This window comes from Anastrepha obliqua, chromosome 4, assembly GCF_027943255.1.
Source record: "Anastrepha obliqua isolate idAnaObli1 chromosome 4, idAnaObli1_1.0, whole genome shotgun sequence".
In the NCBI taxonomy this organism is placed as follows: Eukaryota; Metazoa; Arthropoda; class Insecta; order Diptera; family Tephritidae; genus Anastrepha; species Anastrepha obliqua.
This window is the reverse complement of record NC_072895.1, coordinates 42164136-42188918: the sequence shown is the minus strand read 5'-3', so window position 1 is coordinate 42188918 and position 24783 is coordinate 42164136. Positions and strand designations below refer to the sequence as shown.

The 24783-nt window shown below is 35.1% G+C and overlaps 1 protein-coding gene across 2 annotated transcripts in view; it reads right to left on the bottom strand.

The window, feature by feature from the left end:
• LOC129244669 (uncharacterized) overlaps nt 1-24320 on the bottom strand; it is a 178622-nt gene extending 154302 nt beyond the window's left edge. The window contains exon 1 of one of the 2 annotated variants that reach the window (XM_054882437.1): nt 23072-24320. The gene's annotated coding sequence lies outside the window, so the exon portion shown is untranslated. The remainder of the gene's footprint in view (nt 1-23071) is intronic. The other variant, XM_054882438.1, reaches the window with a different exon arrangement.
• Nucleotides 24321-24783: the final 463 nt, after the last annotated feature.

The window sequence follows — 24783 nt, the reverse complement described above, 5'->3', positions numbered from 1 at the left end:
AAATTGATGCATAGTGATACCAAGTGTTTGTAAGTGGAGTGTAAGAACTTTATATTTCGTCTTTAATATGTTTTCGCTTTTTGAATCATTGCTGCATCTATATCCAGTCATTGTGTACAGAGATGTGGTTACAGGCCGTGCTAGCTACAGGAAAATTTGCGCCTGTTTTGGCTAGTATGTTCACTTTCTCGTTTGCTTCACTTTCCTTATGTCCTGGAACTTAGTAGTTGTTACTCAGTTAATAGTTGATCTATCCTGCTCCGAAATTGTCGTAAGCTTCTATCGGTACCCTATATTTTTGACTCTGGCGCTCAGTACATATTGTTTCTGCCTTTCTAAAAGTTAAGAACAAAATAGCACCCATCAACTATATTCGAAGGGTGGGATTAGAACTTGCAGGTTGACATAATGTTGATAAATGCAGGTGATACTCTTCTTTGAAGGGCCTCCTTATTATAAATTCTAGTTTCATGAATTTCGGCCTCCAAATTGTGGGATGGATTCCTCTCATTCCTATTTTTATGGGTTTGGCGCCCAAGATACCAGTCCTAGTTTTCCCATCCTCAAGTAATCCAAACATCAAATCCTCAGTAATCCAAAGCTTCGAATTAGGTTTGAAACACGGAATTACTAGCCTCCGTAAAGAATAACCTAGAAAAGTTCTCAAAATTTCATGTCATCTTGAGCTTCAGAACTTCGCATATTTTCATATGGATCGCTTATGAATTTCATTAAGATCTTCATAAAACGCGAAGTGGGCTATTTTCATGACCAATACTTGTTTGGCGATTTCTGATTACATCTCACGTATGACGCGAACGATAATTGCCGTAATGATTTGAATCATTTCTGCCGCACTCGTTCAACATCGATATACTTACGAGGTATGTTCAAAAAATAAGGGGAACTATCAAATTTCGCGGCTACTTTCATTCGACTTTTTTATTATTATTATTTTTTATGTTGGTACACTCGTCTGGAAGATATGTTCACGGTTTTAGCAATATAGATATTTAGTTTGTTTGTGAGAGGCATTAATAAGACAAGTGTTTTGCGTGTTTGGCGATTTTCTGCTATTGAAAAAAATGGATCAAAGAAATTGCATCAAAAACGCTTAAAATGTTGACAGTGGCTTACGGTGGGAGTAGTCTGAGTCAAAAAAATTTTTACAAGTGGTACCAGCTTTTCACAGAAAGTCGAGAAGATGTGAATGACGATGCTCGCTCTGGACGCCCCATCACATCTACAATCGATATAAAGTGAAGAAATTGAGAAAGTGAAATTGTTATGGAGAATCGTCAATCACAATAAGAGAAGATGCTGAGGAAGTCAGCACATAGGTTGGCTCATGCCATGCAATGTTTTCGGAAATTTTGGGTATGGAGCGTGTGTCAGCGAAGTTAGTTCAAAAATTGCTGAATTTTTACCAACAATAACGTCGCATGAGCATCGTTCAGGAATTGTTGAATGACGTCAACGATGATTCAGATTTGCTTAAAAGGGTCATAACTCGTGACGAATCATAGGTATATGGTTGCGACATAGAAACCAAAGCCCAATCGTCCCAATGGAAGAGTCCAGGGAGCCAAGAGCCGATCGCAGAAAATCGCCGAACACGCAAAACACATGTCTTACTTATACCTCTCGCAAGCAAACTAAAAATGCTATTTTGCTAAAACCGTGAAGATATATTCGATACGAGTGTACTAACATAAAAGAAATAATAATCGAAAGTCTAATGTGCGTGGCCCGCAAAATTTGAAAATTCGCCTTATCTTTTTAACACACCTCGTAAATATAATTCTATGGCTATCATAAGTAACTATTTTAAAAGCACACTGGTTTCGTTTTCTTGATCTTTGCATACCTTACTTTCAGTTTTTTGTAGGCATCTTCCATATACTAGATAAGAACATACGATTGTCACTCAAACGAAACACTTCGACCAGCACTGAAATTATTGTATTTGTGTAAGAAGACTCAAAAAAGAAATATTCCAATTATTCTTCTAAGAATAGTAATTATTTTTTTCTTATTTCAAATTTAGAACATTTCTAATCAAACAAGGGTGAAGCAACAACCCAAGAAAATTGACATGAAATCTCATTAGTAACTTCACATGCGCTCATATACTTACATACAAACATGCAATACTCGCAATATCAGCACTGCAACACTTCTAAACATTGTAAACCAACAAGCCAGATAGCACTTAATGCTCATATTATTACTTGGTGTTTGTTGGTGTGTTGCAAGTATGCAATAGCACGCATATCTCAACGCCTCTTTCATAGATAATCTAAGCGCAACTTCGAATGAAGTAACAGAGAGTAAAAAAAAAGTATCGCAGTACTATTTGCTTGACCGTTTTGTAAGATTGTTGACTCTGAATGTTGACACCTACATAAGCACATGCATATGTACATATGTATTGGTGTGGGTTAGTATGTTGTGGATAAGTGTGACAAAAATAGTCAGATGCCTGTAGTGAAATTCTGAAATAATGATACAAATTAATAAGCAACAACACTCAGTGATATTTTATCAATTATGGTATATAGAGACTGACAGGGTGTAAATAGAGCAAGATGAGGTTAGTTGCAAATATTTTCTATCGAAGGGAACTGCAAGGACCACCGCGTTCTTTTTAGAATATACACCCCGCGACAAATCGGTAGCACCACAACATTTTGCTCAGGTTTGCTTTTTCTTTTATGTTCAATTTTTGTTTTTTAATTTAATTTTTTTCCGTGTATGGAACACTAAATGATATATAAAAAACATTTGCCGTTGGGACTCGGATTAAAAGTATAGTTCCCTCCATTTATGGAGCAACGTTAAGGGGTTATATACCTTGTGTTTTTCAAAAAAATCAAAATAAATTTTATTTCTTTATCGTAAAGTACAATCCCTTGTGAACATTTTCCAAAAATTTCATAGAGATCTGAGCAATAGATCGAAAGTTACAGCGTTTTAAATTGTGCGTCGTCACAACGTAACGTAACTAAACTTGAAACTTTAAACGCGATTATCTCAAAAACGTGTTTTTCCAAAAATGCTTTTGCGGTGGACGCGATTGCAAAAAAAGTATTCAACCGATTTTTATAATTTTTTTTTTAAATTGTTCGTAATTGATGTCGTCTCTTAGTGAACGATCAACTTTTTATGTATAAATTTTTATTTTGCAGATATGAATGTTTTAATGCCAATTTTAGGACTGTAGAAGTGGAGTTTTTTAAAAACATGTTCCTATTTTCACAAAAATCAAAATATTTAATATATTGATCGTTCACTAAGAAGATATAACTCTATACTAATGAAATCTTTTCGATTTTTTGATTTCAGTTGACTTGGTGGACTTGAATCGCGTCCACCGCAAGCCTCTTCCAAAAAAAGGGTCTTGGGGGAAAACGCCATAACTCCGCCATTTTTAAATATTTTTACACACAAAGCCTTTTTTTTTCTTTAAACATTGTAATATCCAATAATAAAAACTTTTATACAATAAAATTATTGCTACATATCTTTAAAAAAACCCAACTTTCGCTAATTTCACCGGACCACAAGGTATATAACCCCTTAAGACGCATACCACAAATAGGAGGAGGAGCACGGCGAAACACCTAATTAATCAGAATTTCCAAAAAAATATTGGTATGTAATTCGACAGCTTAATAAATTTTAGTGCAATAAAGCGCAAGTTTGAAATATTGCGAAGTTTATCTACATAAAAAAATTTAAGTTTGCTATGAACAGAAAATGCTCAACACCGTCAGGAAAAAAATTATCAAAAATAAACAGAAATTTTGAGCCTATTTTACCAAATTAAAAAAAATCGTTCTTGCCAACAAGTGCTAGTTTGGACTAAGTAGTCAATTGAGTAGTAAAGGCCTCTCTCGGCGAACGAAACTAACCCTCAGCAAGGCTCTCATCATGCCCATCCTCATATATGGCACAGAAGCGTGGACGATGACAACATCCGATGAAGCGTCGCTTGGATACTTTGCACGTTGGCGACGGCGAGTATCGTAGGCGATAAAACAATGAGCTGTATGAGCTTTACGACAACATAGACATAGCGCAGCAAATAAAGATCCAGTGGCTTCGTTGGCTGGGTCATGTCGTCCGAATGGATAAAAAACGCTCCGGATCTGAAAGCATTCTTTGCGGTGCCAGCTAATGGTGGTAGAAGAAGACGAAGTCCACCTTTGTGTTGGAAAGATCAGGTGGAGAAGGACTTGGCTTCATTTGGTGTGTCGTACTGGTGCCGGTTATTATGAGAAAGAAACGACTGACTCGCTTTTTAAACTCGTCCAATCAAGAAGAAGAAGAAAATTTAGCAGGCTATGAAACTGCATACCCTATTTTTTATACTGATAGAAAATAAAAAATTTCGATTATATCTTTTTTGTAAATTTTGTACTTACACTTTGTTATAGAATTGTTAATATTTTTATAAAAAATTATCGAAATTAAAAAATAAATGAAGAAATAATAAACATTTCCTAAAAAGTTGAGGTGCTACAATTTTCTCGTGAGCTGTAGTTGTGAAAATTATAATATAAATTTTAATGTTGGAGGAGAAGAAGCATATATTGAAAGTTAATTTTTTAGTTTCTTGATACAAAAAACGCCTAAGACAATTAATTTTGGGGGAAAAATAAACACATTATTTTCTCGGCAGACGGCTGTAGTGATCGATAACTCGATCAAGTAATTTGGGGTTTATGCTTGTTGTCAAGGTGGTATTTCACAGCAAAAGTTCCTTTGCTGATTTTTGTTTGTTCCATCAGTTGTGAGTTACAGAAAAGGCAGTTATCAATAGAAGCCAACAAAGAGAAAATTCGGTACATTTTAAAGTTTTTCTGTGATAAAGGCGAAAATGCAATACGTGCAATTCTGGTCTCGTCAATTCAAGTTCAGGTATTTTTGATGTTAAAGAAAATGTTGATAATAACGAGAGCGTCGATAAAGTAACAAATAATTGAATTTGACCGGCATGTTAGTAGTCGTAGCATCGCATCTTAAGTGCTAGCTTGCAACCAACAGATTTTCCTGCAGGGTTTCTATGCCCGTTTTTGGTTAAACAAAATATAGCATCACCGAAGGTGGCAGAGCTCCCCACAGTTTAAAAGCAAAGCAGATTCGTGTCAGAATCTTATCAAAGCAGAGCTGAGAAATCTTTGTAATAGGCATGAAATTCATTGCATGTGCGTTTGTACCTAGAAATGTGTCAGCGGGGGCTTGTGTTGTCATAAAAACGCCAAAAACAGATAGTGAAGCGAAAAGTGTCTTCCACTAAAGCAGCGGCAGTACTGCTGCAGCAGGAAAAGACAGCAAAAAAAAAAACAAAAAACGAAAACAAAAAACGAGATTCATTGTATCTACGATTGTGTGGCATGAATGTTCTTTGTATGCATATGCACATTGCCCCAATTTCGGTGGAATCACATACGCACACATACATATGTACATATAGCCCATCTATGATTGTGATATGACTACCATATTTATTCACATTTGGGGCTTATCACACTCAACACACTTAACACAGCAAAAGATCGGCGCAGCTTAGTGCTGCTATGCGTATGTAAATATGTGTGAGTGAATTTACATGTGCCGCTACTACTTACAGGCACAACAATGTCGCTGGCAGCATTGTCGTTCGCTGGCAGTCAGTTGGTCGACAGCTTTTCATCAATGCTTCAAAAAATGACTTGGTCGTGCGGACCGGCACAGCAACGTATACCCAAAAAACAAGAGATAAAAAACAATGTATATAAGAACAACTCTCGTGCCAAAGTCAAATAAATAATACTCAACAGCGCCGAGCTCCAAAACCGATGCCAGCTACAACTCCTTGCGGGAGCTCCCTACGCAATACTTTCTACTCGCCCATATGAACGGAGTGGCGTGAATGGTATAGCGACTTTTGTCTGGTGTGATTGCGGTTGTTTTTGTATTGTAGTTGCAGCTATTTTGCGATTATCATTATCATTCACGCACACATATCAAAAGCAAATGCGCGAAGCTCATAAATTTGAAGTTATGTGAGGCAGAAGAATAGCGTACGTCGGCAGTTTTTTTTCGCAAGGGCTGCGATTATATTTTTACACACACACGCTCATTTCAGTGGGACTCTACGAATGTGCTACCCAGTGAACAGAATTGATGAGGGATTTATACAATTTAGATTTTCCCATGTTTCTATCAAATGTTCTCCCTGCAATGATTCTCAAATTGAAAAAGAGTTTTTAATATAGTTTTTTAAGAGGAGCGACAAGTACTGTTGAGAAGAGCGCAAAGTACGTCTGAGTTCAGAGCGAGTTCCATTTATCGGAACTTTTTCTGGAGTGAGAGAATACAGTAGGCTTCGTGTGCCTGCTGTCGTAATTGTAGAGCTCAGTTGAAAGTGTTTGCTTGTTTTTCTTTCTTTTTTGCATTAATTTAACCGAACTTTTATTTTTTGTACGAATCCTCGCTATTTCGACGCTCTTTTTCTTCGTTTTTATTTCAACCTGTGCAATACATTGTGTCAAAAATTGCGTTCCCTACATACATATATATGTAGATAGGCAGCTAGAGCTAAATTATATCAACGACTTGGGCCACGTCTGATTACATCGAACATCCCGACAAAAACTGAATTGAATATGAAACAGTGTTCCAGAGGAGGTCGACTAAGACGTACCGAAGACAACTACAGACGCTTGAGTTAACGACTGAGGACCATATCATACGCAGACAAGACGGCAATCGCACCCTTTCGAAACTCCATCTGCTTCATAGTAAAAGCAATGGAGACTATCAACGACGTATAACCTCCATACGTCATAGGTAGAGAGCCTGGACAGATTTTTCTTTTATGGTTGATAGACACATGCAGGGCTCCACCCTCGATGTAGTGAAAATGCTGTCTCAGTGTGAAAATCAGCCGAAACAAACTTCCCCTTGTTTTAATTGGAGCATACCCCACATACCATTGGTGCAACGGTATCAATCAAAATATTGCTGACATTTTTATCCTACCCTTCCCAAAAAAACAAAAAGAAAAAAGATATTGATACTCCCTAAAGTTCGTAGTTGAAGCACTCAGCTTAGCCCGTACGAGTTATTCGTCTTGGCACGCCTATAGTTAAATTATCTGCTCAACATTTGAATCAAATAATCCAACCCCTCTAACTGTGTTTTTAATGAAATTTGATTTTACCTGCTTTGCGAAAGGGATAAAAATACTCATTTAGCTAGGAGGTATAGTGTTCAAATCGACTATAAAAAACTTCCTTGTCAAATTTTACTATAAAAGTCTAAGGAGAGAAATTATATTGAAAGTTGTTTTATAAATAATATTTTAAATAACTATTCAGATTTTCGTCTGAAATTCTAAAATTTTACCGCTCGTGAAAAAAATCCGACACACCGGACTAGTTCTGTCTTTGGCGAAGTTGATCCTGGAAATAATCTATTTCAAAATTATTAGCGTTCGCTCATTTTGACTAACATTTTTGTAAAATTTGTGGAATATGTCTTTTTATGAGCGCGACCCTCTTAAATAACAAAGTTTTTATTCCGTCTTTGAATCCCAATTATTTTAAATAACAATTAATTAAACTCACCAAAGGCTTGTCATTTGAGAATGACTTTTGATTCCAAATCATGCTAAAATTACTGTAAATGTTTGTTGGGTATATGTGTTGGCTTAGTTTTGTAGCTATTCTCTTCTGCTTTCTGATGTTGTGTGCCACATTCTCATAATTCTATACAGCTTTCGTTGTTAGTTACAGATATGCATATCATAAATATAAGTATTTCCTTTGCCCTTTAGGCACAGTACAATGATATTTTTGCGGCAAGCAAATAGGAGAAAAATTTATGTTGAAATGAAAGTATGCAAAAATAAACATTTCGGTAAATGAGCTGCAAAACGAGCACATCGGTGCACAGCACGTTGAACAGCACTCAAATTTGCCGGAGGCACTATGTCAATGTTCTACACTCTTTCTCAGAATCACCCATATTCACCCAGTACGTTTAGAAATGTAATTGATCATTATCGTAAATTTCATGCATGCCTACGTTTGGAAACATATCTGTATTTGCTTATAGGGATATAAAAATATTTATAAGCATTTCGGATTCGTAAAATTGCAACAAATACCCGCCTCACATGCGTTATTGTTGCCCTAGGTTTAGTTAAAGTAGTACCATACGGAGGAGCATTCGATGACTTAACTCTAAGCTTCTGGACTACACTTCTGATGATAGTTTGAAATATTAGCTATTCAAATCCGATTTGCGTGTTCGAAAATGTGTTCTCCATATTAATATGCCGTGCAAATTAACAGGAAGATCATGGTTATAATTGTAGTCGGTCTGTATGACCAACTCACTTAGACCTCACACGTCCGTTGTGATACCACTGAGCGACACGAGAAACTCATTTATTTTCTTTCGTAGAACGATTTTGTGGCTCTTATATAGAGCAGGATTGGTTCCATCCCCACGTCAGACCGTTTCGTAAGAGAATTTACCTAGAAAACCTGTTTTGATTTTAGCTAAGGCTGAACAATTGCAGAGGAAGTTCCCAACTGCTCTTCTTCTTCCTCATTTTTTTAATATTTATGATAGAAATATCTGCCAAATAGCCAATGACTGGTTATACAAGCCACGACCTTCGCTATATTTTCTCTTGAAAGGCTAAGTAGGCTTTGCCTTTTTCTTATATATTTGCGGCCCTAGTTACCTATTTATGTAGCTGTTACGCATGTGTCTACATCTAAGGGTATCGTGACACATCTTTGCTTTGATAAACATTTGCTTTGTACGCTCCTTTTTGTATTACTTGATCAGGATGATTAGTGGTCAATATTTGAAGGAATAAGACGATAGTACAGTTGGCATGCCGGCTTGAGCAATTTTTGCTGTAGTTGCAGTGACGAGAAGGAAAATGAAAACTTCGAAAACTATTTTTATACTACCCTGGCTCAGCAAGATTGTGAGGATTTTTCTTTCAGTAGCTCTTCTCGGAATATCTTTCGGACCTTCAACGAATCTGTTTTATGAATTTTTTTAGTAAATCAACTAACTACTTATATTTGTAAGAAAACGGAGCTCCGTAAATCTGACCACGGTATCACAATGGGCTGCGCTTTGACAACGAATGCCACGGATGTGACATGTGTTTCTGCTAAAGAGAAGGGCGACCTTAATTAGAGAAAAGCCTTTTTATCATTTGGTGTTTCATGCCCACAATAAGTCTCGCGTTGTCTCGCCACAAATAAGCTGCTGTTTCTGGGAATATCTTCACGCAAAATACTGATAAGAAGGTCGGTGGGTATGTTTTGGGATGGACAAGTAAAAATTTAGAGTTTATTTCATAATAGAAAAGAACAAATAGAAGGAGGAGCTCGGCCAAACACTTAACAGAAATCTACGCGCCAATTATTTAATTATTTTTTTTTTATACTTACCGAGGCGAGGAAAGATGTTTTGCAGCGTCTATATACTAAAAGGTGTATCGCGAAGAAAACGACTCGTTACTACTTAATGATCACAGCATAAAAAAGATGATGTTTCGAATAATTATTATTCCAATAAACAAATCAAAGTTAATATGAGCGATAATAAGAAGTACTGTTAACATAACACTTAATTTCAAGCTGAGTTAACTGAAAGGAGTTTGGGAGATTGGGTACAATAACAATGCCACGTGAATTTCAGCATTTAAATGTAAACAATTAAACATTTGTAGTTAAGAGTAAACTGTTAGTTGGCTTAGTAGATAAGGGGGAAAAATTTATTAATCGATGATGGAATCAAGAGCTCTATATTTCATCTTTGCAGACACAGCGAAAAAGTAGCCAGTTTGAAATTATGTTTTCTTGACTTCTCGAAATAAATAAATTTAAATGAAGAATCTGGTCCATATTCTGCATTCGACGGCAGTTGCCTTGCCTATTCGTGATAAGATATGAAAACAGTCTAACACCGGAAGTAGGTTTGGTTATTTGCCATTTATTTTTCTGAAATTTATATAGGAATTTTTAATAGGTTTATAAATTAATTTTTGCAAAGCCCAATCGGAGAATTACGAGAATTCTTCATCTAAAATTCGCCATATTGTGCTCTGTGAGTTTCCCGATTACAGTGAATGGGGTAAAATCTACTGATTTGGCTTAATTTGAATTGAAGCACTTACAGTTGCGATACGTATTCGGTACTTCGACTGGTGCGTTGTGTCATTGCACAGGAGTGTTCAATAGTGATTACAAATGTTAACTCGAATTTCTTCACTACAATACAGCAAAGTTGCATTCACCGAATAAGAATTTCAAAGTTAACTTTTCCAAACATTGGTTGTTTACTTTAAGATGTCACTGCCCTAACTTCAAGATGTCACTGCCCTGCTCTCTGTAGGGCTCAGCAAATGTGCCTAGGATTAACAAAAGGCTGAACGGCTTGTTAAAACTCGCGAAGACGTGTTTTAAAAATTACATAAAATAATAACTTCGACTCCAAATTCATAGTACTGGCAACACAATGAACCCTAGAGGTCTAAGCGAGATCTTTTTACTACCTAACCTAACTTAATTTCAAGATGAAAGAAATATAAATCTTCCAAGATCATGCATTAAAAAAAATTTATTCCTCCTTGCAAGCACCCATTATGTATAAATAATTTGAAAAATGTTAAATAAACTTCTTCCTGACTTACAGCTCATTACCTTATATGCACATAGTTAATTTTAGCAAATTTAATTTTTGCAAACTTGAAAAGTTTTCCTTATCTTGGTTAACAAATATTTGCTCAGTGCCTTTGGGCAAGTCCCATTTCCATTAGCCATAAACATTATTCATTGTCAAAGTGATTCAATTGAAATTCCATCGAAAGGAAAAAATTAAAAGGCGGCGCCTCAAAGCTTATCACAAATAATTGATTTCAGTTGAATTACCACAAATTTTTATTCTATTTTTTCTTCATATGTAACATGTAAGTATATATATGCCAGTGAAATTTATTAAAAAGCAACTGTCAATTGGCATTAACAAAAGCATTAGAATACAATAAAATTATGACAAATAATACGTCATAGAAATTAGCAAACAAAAGCAGGTAGATAGGCCATGCCTTTTAGAATATAAACAAACGCCACGGCACTGATTAAGGTACACAAGACGGCGCAAACACCCAGGTGAGAGTTAACAACAGCGATATGATGCACGAGGAGTTTATGAATGAAGGCGAGGAAACTTTGTTTGATAGACTATTCAAGCGGGTAGTTGTGAACGATAGGTGAGAACTACATATTTGTAATTGAGCGCTTATCAATTTAAAAATTTATACAAAGTGTTTGAGACAAAACTGCAAGCAGTTCGTATGCCTACGTAGGTTACTAACCGGTTCAAGTAGTGAGAGGCAGAAGCATCTCTCCACATTTACTAAGTATGCACTCATGTGCACTGTAAATTTCGACAAGAACTCTATCGACAGTCAACGATATCTACTTGAATTACACTTATCCAAAATTTCCAACCGCAACAACAAGCACGCCGTGGACTCTGTGTGAGTGAGAAGCAGCGCATAAAATTTCAAGTGCTGATGACAACTACAAAATGTGAAATTATTAACTATCATACTACAGTGACAATGAAAAGTGTAATGTTGTTGTAAAATCAGGCAAGAAGAACAACAATTATATTCACAACAATTACAACAAAGTTGTGTGTTGAATGAGGCAATCATTAAGGCAATTGACAAGTTCACAATTACCATACAATTTACTTCTCGTATGTCGCTTCATACGAACACTCTCTCAGGGGAGGTGGGAGAGGAAATGTGTACGTTGTATGAATTAAAATTTTTTTATTTTTATAACAAGCACTAAGAATATGAATATGTTTCTGTTGTAACAAGCAATTATTGACAAGATGAGTGAAGAAAAAAATGAGTCCGTGGGCGAGCGGAGAGTTGAGGATGAGTTTGTGACGACATCCACTTCAAATGTATGCATGTAATCATTCAAATGTGGAGTGTGTCATTGTACTTTAAAGCTACAAAGCTGATCATAGATTAAATATACATATATTTACATATAAATAGAATATACTTACGCACATGCATACAAATGTGTATGGTAAATGAGGATGAACCAAAAAAACAAAAAATAATAAGGAAATAAGTATTTATTTTTTTATTTAATATTTCCGATGAGCGTATACACTTTTCTTTAAATTTGGCATAAAATACTTGTAGAAAATATTATTTAACTTTCTCTTTTAATTTCCCTTCAAAAATGCCCAAAAAAAATATATAAGAAAATAACAAAAAAGGGATACATATTTTGTAAGTTTTAAAATCATTTTAGATTTTTTCGAGGCTTTCCCTATACAATTTTTTTTTTTTTTAAACCCAAGCAAAGGGTATGATTATTTTGATTAATGGAATTCTTTTTCCCCAAACTAATATTTTCGTTGAAAAATTGCACTTTTCCTTGAATTTGGTATGAAATGTTTAGATAAAATTATATAAAAAAAGATTAATATTAAAAAAATATATATATTTATATTATATACATATATATTTATATTTATATATACATATGTATATTTTTTTTCAATTTTTAAATCAGTTTTAAATTTCTTCGAGGTTTTCCCTATAAATGATAGTTTACTTATTTATTTATATTTAACGAAGCAAAGGGTTTTATTTTTTGGAGATTTGTGAAGGTGGTTAACATAAGTTTTTGGCAATCCTGTGTAGTATGTATATCTATTATTATTCTATATAACTATAGAATGCCTAAAACTGGAAAAAACATCATAAGTTCGCTTCGTAAAGGGCGATTTTATATATTTTTAAATTTTCAATCTAAGCTCATAGCTATAAATAGTCGTTCTACCATTTTCATAATGACAAACAATTTTCGATTTACTTCTTAAACCGCTAATTTTCGCGTTTTAATATTCATTAGTCCAAAAAACAAATTCTCGATTTTGAATTGCTTGCTATTGAGATTATGGCATTAGAAGTAAATTACGAAATTCGCTTAAAATAAGAAACTGGCTTTAATTCAAATTTATGTTTATTTATGTCCATAATACTATGAAATATTTTAGGTGTGCCTAAAAATACAATTTATGTTAATTTCAGTTATTAAATAAATATTTTCTGATCACGTCTACAATTTTATCGCAACAAAGTGTTTCAAAACAACGACAACGAGCGATAAACAGATTTACTTTGTGAGATAATTTAGATGAAAAAATGTCTCGAACGCTTCTTACATCAGCATTCTGAATTTTAAATTAATAAAAAAATATGTTTGTAGCAGAGTACTACAAAAAGATAATTAAAATTTAATTGTGTAATTTGAAAGCTAAATGATTGTAAGTACTGGCAATCCTATTCGAAAGAAGTCATTTTTTTTAGGAAACCTTATACCGGAAAAGAAATCATATCCTTACTCAAAAAATGTATAGTAAAGAGCGAAAATTGGTAGGTATTTGATAAGTGTCTTATTTTTCTTGACTAAAAGAGGCCGAGCTGTATTTAGCGGTAAAAATGAATACCATAGTATACCATAGTAGTGACAAAGTCAAGGATGAGAGACTAACAAAGTTTACTTTTTAATTGTGGGGAAAAAGAAAATTCTGAGGGGATCTTCGGCTGACACGTCACTTGAGAGCTTCGCAGCCGAATTCTGCACGATCGTCCAATCAGTCGCTGTTCAGATAGCAACGAAGCAACATAAGCGAAAACAGCGTTGAATTTTTGTCGTACCAATCAGTCATTGTTCAGATGAGAACGATATGTCATTGGTTAATTTTTTTCGAATAACACCAACTTAAGCACAGTTTTTTCGTAAACACATCCCAAGTGACGTCAGCTAATCCTTTAAAATTCGCTGAGAGCCGGTAACGATCTGATCTTGGCCCCACCTTCAAAATGGTTTCCCCATGTAACAAAGTGGTGTTTGTTGTGATTTTGACAAGTTTGACAAGCTTATTTTGGAACTTGACTTATTTGTCTCTTTTTAAATACTTTTTATTTGAACATCGCCAACCTCTTTCTAGTTTTAATTTAAAAAATGTTAGGTTAGGTTAGGTTGAAGCGGTTGTCCTATGGGACACACTCACGCTCATAGCCCATTGTGATGCCGCGTGGGGAGCTTGTCCCTATCTCTCCTAAAACTAGTGTGTGTTTTTCAAAAATTTTAAAATATCTCCAATTTCTATAGTACTGAGGTCTTCTAGCTCATTAAAAAATCTACCCAGAATAGTAAACCTGCGTCTGGATAGAGCAGGGCAGTGGCACAGTAGGTGCGAGATTGTCTCTTCTTCGTCCTCATCTAGACAACTTCTATAGAAGTTATGTGTTTGCAACCCATCCTTTGGGCGTGTCTGCCTATTAGGCAGTGCCCCGTTATGACTGAGATCAATGTACTAAGACTGTGTTTATTTTGGCTTAACAGAGATTCTGTGCGTTTAGCATTTAGAGTCGGCCAAAGTTGACGGGTGATTTTGAAGGTTGCTTCATTTCGCCATCTTTCGTTTGCTTTCTTTACAATTTCTTCAAGGATGTGTAGCTTACATGTTTGTAAGGGTATCCCTATGTCATTATCTATGTGCTCGTCAGACAATTTAGTGCCGAGTCTTGCTAGGTCATCGGCTCTACAGTTACCCTCAATGTCGCGATGGCCAGGAACCCATGTTACCTTTAGGTGAAATGACTCAGCCATCTCGTTAAGAGATGTGCGGCATTTCATGGCTACCTTGGAGGTTGTCGACTGTTTTGTGAGGGATTTTATCGCCGCTTGGCTATCAGTGAAAATGTAGATATCATTTCCGGATATCGCATCACACTGTATCAGTGTCCCGGCTTTTATTATTGCCATCAGTTCAGCCTGAAAGGCACTACAGTAGTCGGGGAGCCGAAAACTGAAGGAGATCCCCAGATGTTCGGAATATACACCTCCGCCCACCCTGCCCTCGAGCTTTGAGCCATCTGTGTAAACATGGATGGACTCGCCCTGTCTCACGTCGTCCCGTTCCCACTCTTTCCTTGAGGGTCATAGCTTTTCGTGCTCTGTCTGCGACTGTGAGCCCCCAATTTAGCTTCCTATCTAGTATAAGTCCTAGATATTTTGCCCTTTCTATTACTCTAAGTGGTTTCCCTCCTAGGAATATTTGTTGAAGAATAGGTGTTTTGTGTTTCCTACTAAAAAGTATCAGATCCGTTTTTTCCGGATTTACCTCTAGTCCTCGACTTTTACACCAAAGTGATAGTCTGTTGAGAGATCTTTGTTGGAGGTCACATAATGTTGGAAGGTGTTTCCCCCAGATTGCTATTATAATATCATCGGCATATGATATTATTTTACCTCCAATTTTTTTTTAGTTCTTGTAGAAGATTATTGACAGTTAGGTTCCACAGAAGTGGAGAAATTACCCCACCTTGGGGTGTACCCCTGATAGGAAATTTTTTAACAAATGTGTCATCCAAATTTGCGCTTATCGTTCGCCCAGTTAGCATTCGTTCTATAAACGAGACTATTGCATTGCTTACTCCCATTTCCGTTAGCGAAGTGGTAATTGCTTCCGGATATATGTTATTGAAAGCACCCTCGATGTCTAGAACGACAGCGAGGGTAAATTCTTTGTAGTGAAGTGATTTCTCGACTGTGTGAACTAGCTCATGGAGCTCATGGAGCTCATGACTGAAGGAATTAATTTTGCTAAAGAAATTCTTTACAATGTAGTGGAAGATGTTAGGACTTTATAAAAACCATTCTTACTCCCTCGAATTATATTGCAAATTTTACTTTTAAAGCACGATAATAAATAAAATATATATCAACATATTCTAAGAAATTGCTGCAGTTTAGATATTTTTATTTAACTTGAATAAAAAATAGTACAAAAAAGTAGTACGAAAGGTTCTTTAATTGATCTTCTTTTTAACATCTTAAATAGTAAGACCAGTATAGACCTACCAAAAAAGTGAGGTCATGTAATATATTTAAACTATGGTGTCAAACTAAAATCAACTGTTTCCTGGTTAGAAAAACTAAAACTGATAAAACTCAGAAAATGAAAATGGTGGAGAAAATAGAAACGGAATTAGTCTGGCATGGAACTCATTTATAATGTAAATATTCTATATTTTTATTAAAAATTATATATTGAGGTGTATTTACAAGTTTGTTGAACCATTATTGGAACCATGCGCGCACACCAGGTGGAGCTTCGTTTGGGCATTTAGTCTTATCTTTATTTGTTCCATTGTGATATATTTGCTCTCGTTAAAACCTATTTTGTTTTTTCGTTTTTCATTACAAATTGTTTTGAAATATTGAACGTGTTTTTTGTTTCCTTTTATAAGCCCATACCAAAAGGTGATCAGATCATATTTCCAATAGGGTTTTATTGCCAGATTACGCTTGACTACTTTCAAACTAAGTACATCACTGTTTTCAGTATTCATTAACATTACATTATCGCAAGATTCAATTCAAAATTCAACAAATCGTGCAATTGTATTCCGAAAATCGACGTTCTGCGAAAAGTTTCAGCTATGAGGCCCATTTTTGGCTTAATGGCTATATCAATAAACAAAATTGCCGTATTTGAGCTGAAGAACAACCCGAAGTCATTCAAGAACAACCATTACATCAATTGAAAACAATCGTTTATTGCGGCCTATGGACTTTGGGAATCATCGGTCCATATTTCTTCGAAGACGAGGCTGACGTCAATATAAAAGCGAATCGCGAGCGCTTTCGCGCCATGATAAACGACTTTTTGATACCGAAAATTGAAGCTCGTGATTTCCACAACATTTTGAAAATGTAGTAGAAAAATATACAAATGTATGTGACTAATTTGAAGTCTTTCTCAATTTTTATAAATGAAGAATAATGAGTTGAGAGAATTTTATACGAAATAAAAACAAATACAGTTATTTATGAAACTATAGGCGTGAAAGTTCTTTTTTTTATTTTGTTTAGGTGTTTTAATCTTCTCTTTATTTAACTCATATAAATCACCCTGTGAAGTATAGTATAAGAATTGTAGAACTTCAGTTGGTGTTCTAACCCCGCTTAGTTTCAGGGCATGCTTACAAGCTAAATTTAGCATCTGGAGCATCCCCTATGCTGCTGTCCAGCTCTCTAGAAAACTAGGCTATACTACCTGGGTGCTTTCAGTTTTGAAAGACTAAAATGTATCCCTGAACGGGAGCTTGAGCGACTCCTAAAATACGCGAACAGTACGCGCATATTGAGTGATTACATTACATATATTTTATATACAGTTCAAAGCGATAGTTCAAAGTTATATTTGTTTTTATGTGGAAGAAAGCAGACAACACCGTCAGTACAAAAAATTGTCAAAAATCAACGCAATTTTTCAGCTACTTGAAATTTGCACTTTGTTATGCCAAAATTGAATGTGCTATAAAACTTCATACCTAAATTTACAATAAATCTGATTAAGAAGTGTGAAATTTCGTATTTTTTTTTTAGTTTGCAACTTGAATTTATATGGCTTTTATAGTAAAGTGGACTATATTTTCCTAAAAAAATTATGAAAATTAAATAAGAAACAAATAAATTGTTAAAACTTCTCAATAAATCCCACGCAGTGCATGTCTACTATCGATAAGCGCAATTGCACAAATCGTGAAGACCGACTAAATTTAATAGAAAAGGTAAAAAAAAAATTACTCACGGGCTTAAAAAATGAGGGTAGCGAGTGTCATGCGCTGTTGGGAATTAGAAGGGCGTTACCTGCAATATGAAAAGGTGGAAAGTACGAGTACCAGCGTCAACACTTTAAAAGGAAACAGATGCTGTTGCGCTTTGGGTATTATGAGAAAAGAAAGCAGCTGGCAACTGGAGTTCGTGGGAACAAGGAAAACTAAAAATTATTTTATATGCATATGCACATAACTACACATGCATATGTCCATATGTATGCTACGAAACTATTGGTGAGGCAAAAGTGGCAAATATAGTTTGAAATAGCGTGCGAGAAAAATAAAAAGAAAATATGCAAAACATTTTAATTAAGAATATTTGATAACTAAAAATTTGTAGTAATATAAGCATTTTTTGTTTTAATAAACTTCTTTACTACAAAAAATGCAAATAAAATTAATTAAAATGGAAATTTTGCAGCTAAATGTTTGTTTCTTATTTTTATTTTGCATAGTAAACATTTTATGCCAAAAACAAGGTATTATGCCCCGAAGTAATTCGAGTATAACCACCAATTTAACGCCAGTATGCACGAGCACGAGTATACTCGCATCTACTTCTTTGTTGTCAAGCAACAATGAACACATTACTTCCACGCACGCCCCGCTACATATATATAAAGAAAATTGCAAGTTAATGATGCTGAGACGCCAATAGTTCTTTAATGCCAACGTACATAGGAAGAATGAGATGTTTCAAAGTCAATTTAAAAGTAATCGACAACAAAAATTCATTATCAAGTTAGTCACCATCGACAAGGGGCGACTGACGACTGACGTCTTCAACTAATTAATTTTGTGACTTCTTCTTGTTGGTTTGCTAATATTTGCTAATTATAAAGAAGGCTCCGGCTTAATGAACAACTGTCTTCTGTCTGACAGGTATGCATAGTTTAGCCATTATATTTGCACTTTCAGTAACAGGATTTGGCAATGAAGGATATGAATTACTTCTTTTATGATACTTCAGGTTACACTTCAGGGGAAACCTGCATTAGTGCGGCAAGCTTAGAAACCAGAGAGGTTTTGCTAAATTTTAATTAGTTTGTGGCGACTAGATTTTTATCGGTTAAAAAGAGTTGAATGGGTTTTCGCTACATATCGCGCGTTTGCTGAAAAAATTAGGGTTTTGTGAAAAGTGTGCAGAAATTAGCGCAGCCATTTCCTTATTTATACATTTTTGTGATTTTATTGAATTCAAATCCAATATTTTTTTCTATCTAATTAGAATGAGTGGCTTTTCTTTGTTATGAAATGAAGAACAACTTATCTTTAACACTCTTCACTTTCATGATAATATCTTAATACCTAATTTATAATAACCTGACCTTATTTCCTTCTAACTATTTCATTTTAAAATTATATAAATTTCTGTTTATTGAATGTTTAGCTACTCTCTTCGGAAAAGCCTGATTTTGGGTAATAACATTTGTCTTATGGCTATTCTTATGCGATTAGTTAAAGGGTCCCGGTGGTGTAAAGCTCGAAAATTTAGGGTATTTTCAGGAATTTTTTCTTACAATAAAAAAATGTAAGCGATATTTAAATTTTTTAGGCTTTTTATTTAACTTCATCGAAATATCAAAAAAAAAAAATGTAAAAATGGCGCGGTTTTGAATTTAACATTCCAAAAATCGGATTATTTTCAGTTTTTAATAAAAGAAAGCGAAATAATTGAAATCATAATATGATTCTAGGTACGGGCGGTAGCCATTGATGTTGTGAATAACATATTACAATTTCAGACGATTCGGTCGAATAGTTTCTTTTTTGACAAAGCCAGGCCGAAAAAAGTAGTTTTGAGATGCGTTTAAATGCGACTACCGCGTGACGAATCTGACTCTACCTGCTAAAACGGCTATAGAATCGTACTGGGAATATCCTTCCAAAAAATTAAAAATATATTCTTAAAAGCCTATACTTTCGAAATATCAAAAAAAGTCGATTTTTTGAATATTCTAGACCACCGGGACCCCTTAATACCTGTGACTGAAGACTAAAGTATTTAGCCTGCATGTATACATAGTTGCTACTTTTTAAAGGTAGATAGGCCTTATTACTAAAATACAAGGAGAAAATTGTCTCCCTTCACTCCCACTGACCCGCAAACGATTTGATTTTGACACATAACAAATGAGCGATGAATGAACGTACAAAACAAAGTCTATGTGAACTGTTAAGCGGCGATCTTTTTCAGTTTACTGATTGATGGCATGGAAATAAAAAATCAGCTGGAGGTATCTCTGGTGATACTTTGGGTTTAAGGGCGTCAAAATACATACATGGAGATATTCTTTAAATTACAAAGATTCTCACAGAAATACAAAAAAAAAGACAAACATCTTTAAGTGCTTTCAAGAAAGCAATATATTTTTGGCCTCCGTTTGAAATATTTGGCTTCGAAATAAACAGTGTGGCGCATAGTGCCAAGGTTAATGATTTCCACTTATTTCTATCGTTTTCGTTTTGCCTCAATTGAGTCCAGGTGAGATTCTTGCGAGTTATTTCGTCATGCGAGCTGTGTCGTCAGGATCCTCTTGGTTTACCCCTGGGTCTGCATCCCTGTGGATTGTACTTCAAAGCCATCGCTGGTATTTCTTGGGATGGTTTTCTGAGGGTGTGTCCAATCCATGCCCACTTTCTCTTACGGATTTCGACGTCAATGGAGTACCACACTATTTTGGGCATAGCAAAGGCTGCTTTTGCTTTCTTTGATCTTGCTGTTATATCAGCGAAAGCGCCACCGCTTGCACTAATTTGGCTACCAAAATACGTAAACTCTTCAACTTCTTCAATCTGTTGACCAGCAATGGTAATAGTATTCGACCGGGTAGTATTTATATTAATTGATTTCGTTTTCTTATTATTTATTTTGAGGCCGTGCCTTAAAGATTAGTCGCACAAATCTTTCAGTTTGGACTGCAGATAAGACTGTTTACTTGAGAAAAGAACGAAAAGAAAGTCCACATTATCCAAATCGCTTAGATGCTCAACGGTTGGGGGATTCCATACAATACCTCTTCGGGGATTTTTGTCAATTGCATTGTGTGAAATTTCGTCAATTACCATCAAAAAGTTTAAAGAAGAAAGGATGCATTCTTGTCGGACGCCTGCAACTACTTTGATTGGGTCTGCTTCATGCATTACTTTACATTTGAAGTTGGAATACTGTAATTTTAGCAAAATTACAGAGTCTCTCGGGTATGCCCTTTCGGTGCATTGAATAGACTGGCAAACTATTGAACATTGAATAAACTGGTGAAACAGTCTAGATTGGAAATTGCCAAATAAATGTTAAATTAGTCTAGGTGAAGTGTGAAGTGTGAAGAAAAAGCCCTTTATCCGCGAACGAAAAACGTTTTCTACCGCCTTACTCATTATATGGCGTATAAGCTTGGATGAGGCGGCCCTGGGAATGAGAAGATTTTCAGGAATATACAAAGACTTTTACACCTTATAGGCGCGTATACCTTAGACGAGGGAGCGATAAAATAGCTAAGCTTTGAAATGGCGCAGAAATAGTATAACAGATTGAGATACCTACATCACCAGCCTTAGCTCTGAAATTAATTGGTGTGGCATTTGTCAGCAGTTTCAGAGATTGCATTGCCTTGTTTGAGAGCAAGCTGTGAAAAATTTGATATCTCTTTGATTTTTTATCGACGTCAGGGTGCTTGTGAAAGAAAAAAATTACTTGTCTGGAATTTTAAGGCCAGGCAAAACCATTTAGACAATTTTTCACCCTGCGGATAAGAATATCAAAAACATTTTATCAAGTTTAATTTTTTCAATTGTTTCAGTTTTAATCGAATACTCGTACAAAGGATTTGAAATCGTTCTAGAGAAAGGGGTCGAATAATAGTAAGGTTAATATTAAGACAGCGGCCGCCGTAGCCGAATGGGTTGGTGCGTGACTACTATTTGGAATTCAGGGTCGAATCTCGGTGAAAGACCAAAAATGAAGAAAAGGTTTTTCTAATAGCGGTCGCTCCTTGGCAGGCAATGGCAAGCCTGTGAGTGTATTTCTGTCACGAAAAAGCTATTCATAAAAAATATTGCCGTTCGGAGCCGGTTTTAAACTGTAGGTTCCTCCATTTGTGGAATAACATCAAGACGCACACAAGTAGCCAATTTATAATATATAATATTAAGTCAAATACGAATGCGGAATTAGTTCATATTAATAATTATTTTCAACAATTGATATCGTAAACTCAGTTGAATACCTTAATGGTTTTAAAAATTGGCTGAGGTTTCTGTTTTCTGAATAGAAAATAGATTTAAACGCGTTAGAATACATTTTATGTATTATAAAATTTTGAAAAGTTGATTGTGGTTTTCTTCTTGTTTTTTTTTAATTTTTATTAAAATGAAATAAATCATATAGTAAATTTTATCAATTTTTTCATTATACATAGAAATAAGTTAGGTAATAAAATAAATTAATCTTCCTGTCTACTGTCTATATAATATCAGGATACATAATTTTTACTTATTAGAGTCTTCACACTTGAGTTTTGAAGCGAGGTGAATGAACCACATCTTTAATTGCAACTTTCTATAGTAAATTTGTTGTGGAAAAAATGTGTAGCTTTCACAAATAGAAAAAAACATTTCGTCTCTTAATTTCATATTATCTAGAAAGTAAAAGAGGATGCCATAGAAACAGAACAACGAAAATGAGTTGTGGAAAAAACTTAATTAATCATACACTGCGCGACAAAACGAAAGCACAGCAATACCATTTTGGCCAGTTTTCACTCTTTTTCCTTTTTTTTGCATGCTTATTATTTTTATATAAAAATATTGCAAATTGTCTAAGAAAATCTAAACTCAATTTCTCAATTTTCTGTATGCAGTTTTACAATATATTAAATTTTATATATTAAATTTTAGTATATTATAATAAAGTACAAGTTTGAAGTTGCTAAAAAATCACTTTGATTTTTTATGATTTTTTTCCTTGACTGTATTGCACAGTATCTCCAAATAAAAAAAAAATTGCATAATGAAAATATTTTGCTATTTTTTTTTTTAAATTCTACTCAGAATGAAATTTGAATCCAATTTAGAAGTAAATAAAAATAAGTTCGTATTAAACCTCTTCAGCATAGGACTGCAATTCGTTATAGCTAAAAAAAACTTCATTGTAGTTATTTTACTCTACTAATTGTTCCAAAAAAAAAATTGGCTCAAAGGAAATACCAAGAAAAACTTTCCATACATAACAAATTTATCATAATCAAACCTTTTTTTGCAATGCTAACTTGTAATTTATCACTAAAGTTTAATTAAAAATCAATTATTTATATTCACCTTTAGATTTTCGACGCTCTTATCCGAAGTACGTGCACATATCCATCAAATTGGCATGAATTATTGCTTTACTGCATCAGCCACAATTTTCAAAGTAACTATTTCTCATTTATTAACACGTACTTTAAATTTAATTTAAATTTTAATTCTATATTCCGATATACAAAATGAATACTTGTATTTATCGCGTATATTTATCAGAATGTATTTATTCACACTTGTGACCAATTTTCTTTAAACAAAATTCCTTCTTATCGTTCACCACTCAACACTTTCACAATTTAGCGTACCTTTCTGCATTAATTATTCACACAATATCACTTTTGGTTGCTAATTTCCATTTGAATTTGATATTCACTTCATTGCGACCTTCGTTTTGCTGATAAGAGCCTAAAAGCAACCAACCAACTAACCAATTGTGGCCTCTGACTGTGGCTCGGCGCCTCGTCGAGTGCAGCAGTAACAACAAACTAACCGACAACGATAAAGGGCTGGATGTACGCAATGCGAAGTTTGCGAACACAGTAATTAACTTTTTTGTTGTTCACTTGATGATGTTGACGAATTATAATGAATTTATTCGCGTAGTCGTTGTAAGTTGTTTTTTTTTTGTTAATTCGTTTTAAGTTTTTATGTAATTTATATGTTGTGGAATAAATTCAACAACTGCAACTGCAACGCAAAATGAAGCACAACGAATTGTGTACAGCGAGACACGACAACGAACCGACACTTAAGCAGGCAATGTTACAACGGAAAGAGGGAGGCAAGAGGGACACATTGAAAGTGCGGCACTGTTTCCCAGCTGGCTGGCCACTGTACGTCGAGGGGGTCTCACTGGTCGCTGACGATGACGAACGTTTGAGTGATTACTAGCGTTGCCGGCAAAACATGCAACAACTGCGAATTGTTGCCTGAGCCAAAGGAGGTGAGATTATTGGTGATGTTTGGCGACGACGCTGATGGCAGCTGCGACACCGACAATTTCGCAGACTTTGCGACAGGTGACAGCTGTCAATATTTGACTGTGCAACACACTTGGGATTATTGCTAGCACATTTGGTGCTAATTTTCTTTACATTTGCTTCAGCATTTCCTTTATTTAGTATTTTAAATTAAATACACGGATAGTTAAGGAGTTTCAAAAAGACAACACATACAAGCGTACAGATAAACATCGTTCCAAATTATAAAATCAAATTATATTTGAGTGATAGAAAATTAAAAATTATAAAACCGAGCAACGAGAAGCGAAGTTATTTCACACAACATCCAAACTAAACGAACAGACGACGAATACTGAACTCGCTGGTGCTGGCCAAATGCCCTGCTAGTGCGACTTGCGACTTGCGACTCCAGTTAAACAGGCAAACAAACAACGGTTCAATATGAGTGAATGATTGGTAGAGAACGTCTTCCGGTGTAGTGTTTGAAATTATGAGCGGAATGAACTGCAATGAGGGAGCGTAGAATAAAGAGTACTAGCAGAGAACGTTGATTATGATAATCATGGAAATCAACGTTCTCTGGTACTAGAGAGACGGCGCGTAGTAGGTGAAACAAGAACCGGGTGGTAGTGAAACGTTGAGAGAATCTAGAGAAATTAAACAATAGAATTGGGGTGGAGGGAGAATGCACTATTCGTTGGGGTCATATAGGCAAAGACCGTACGTTCTCTGGTATAAGAGTTAACGAATGTTGTGAAAGAGAAG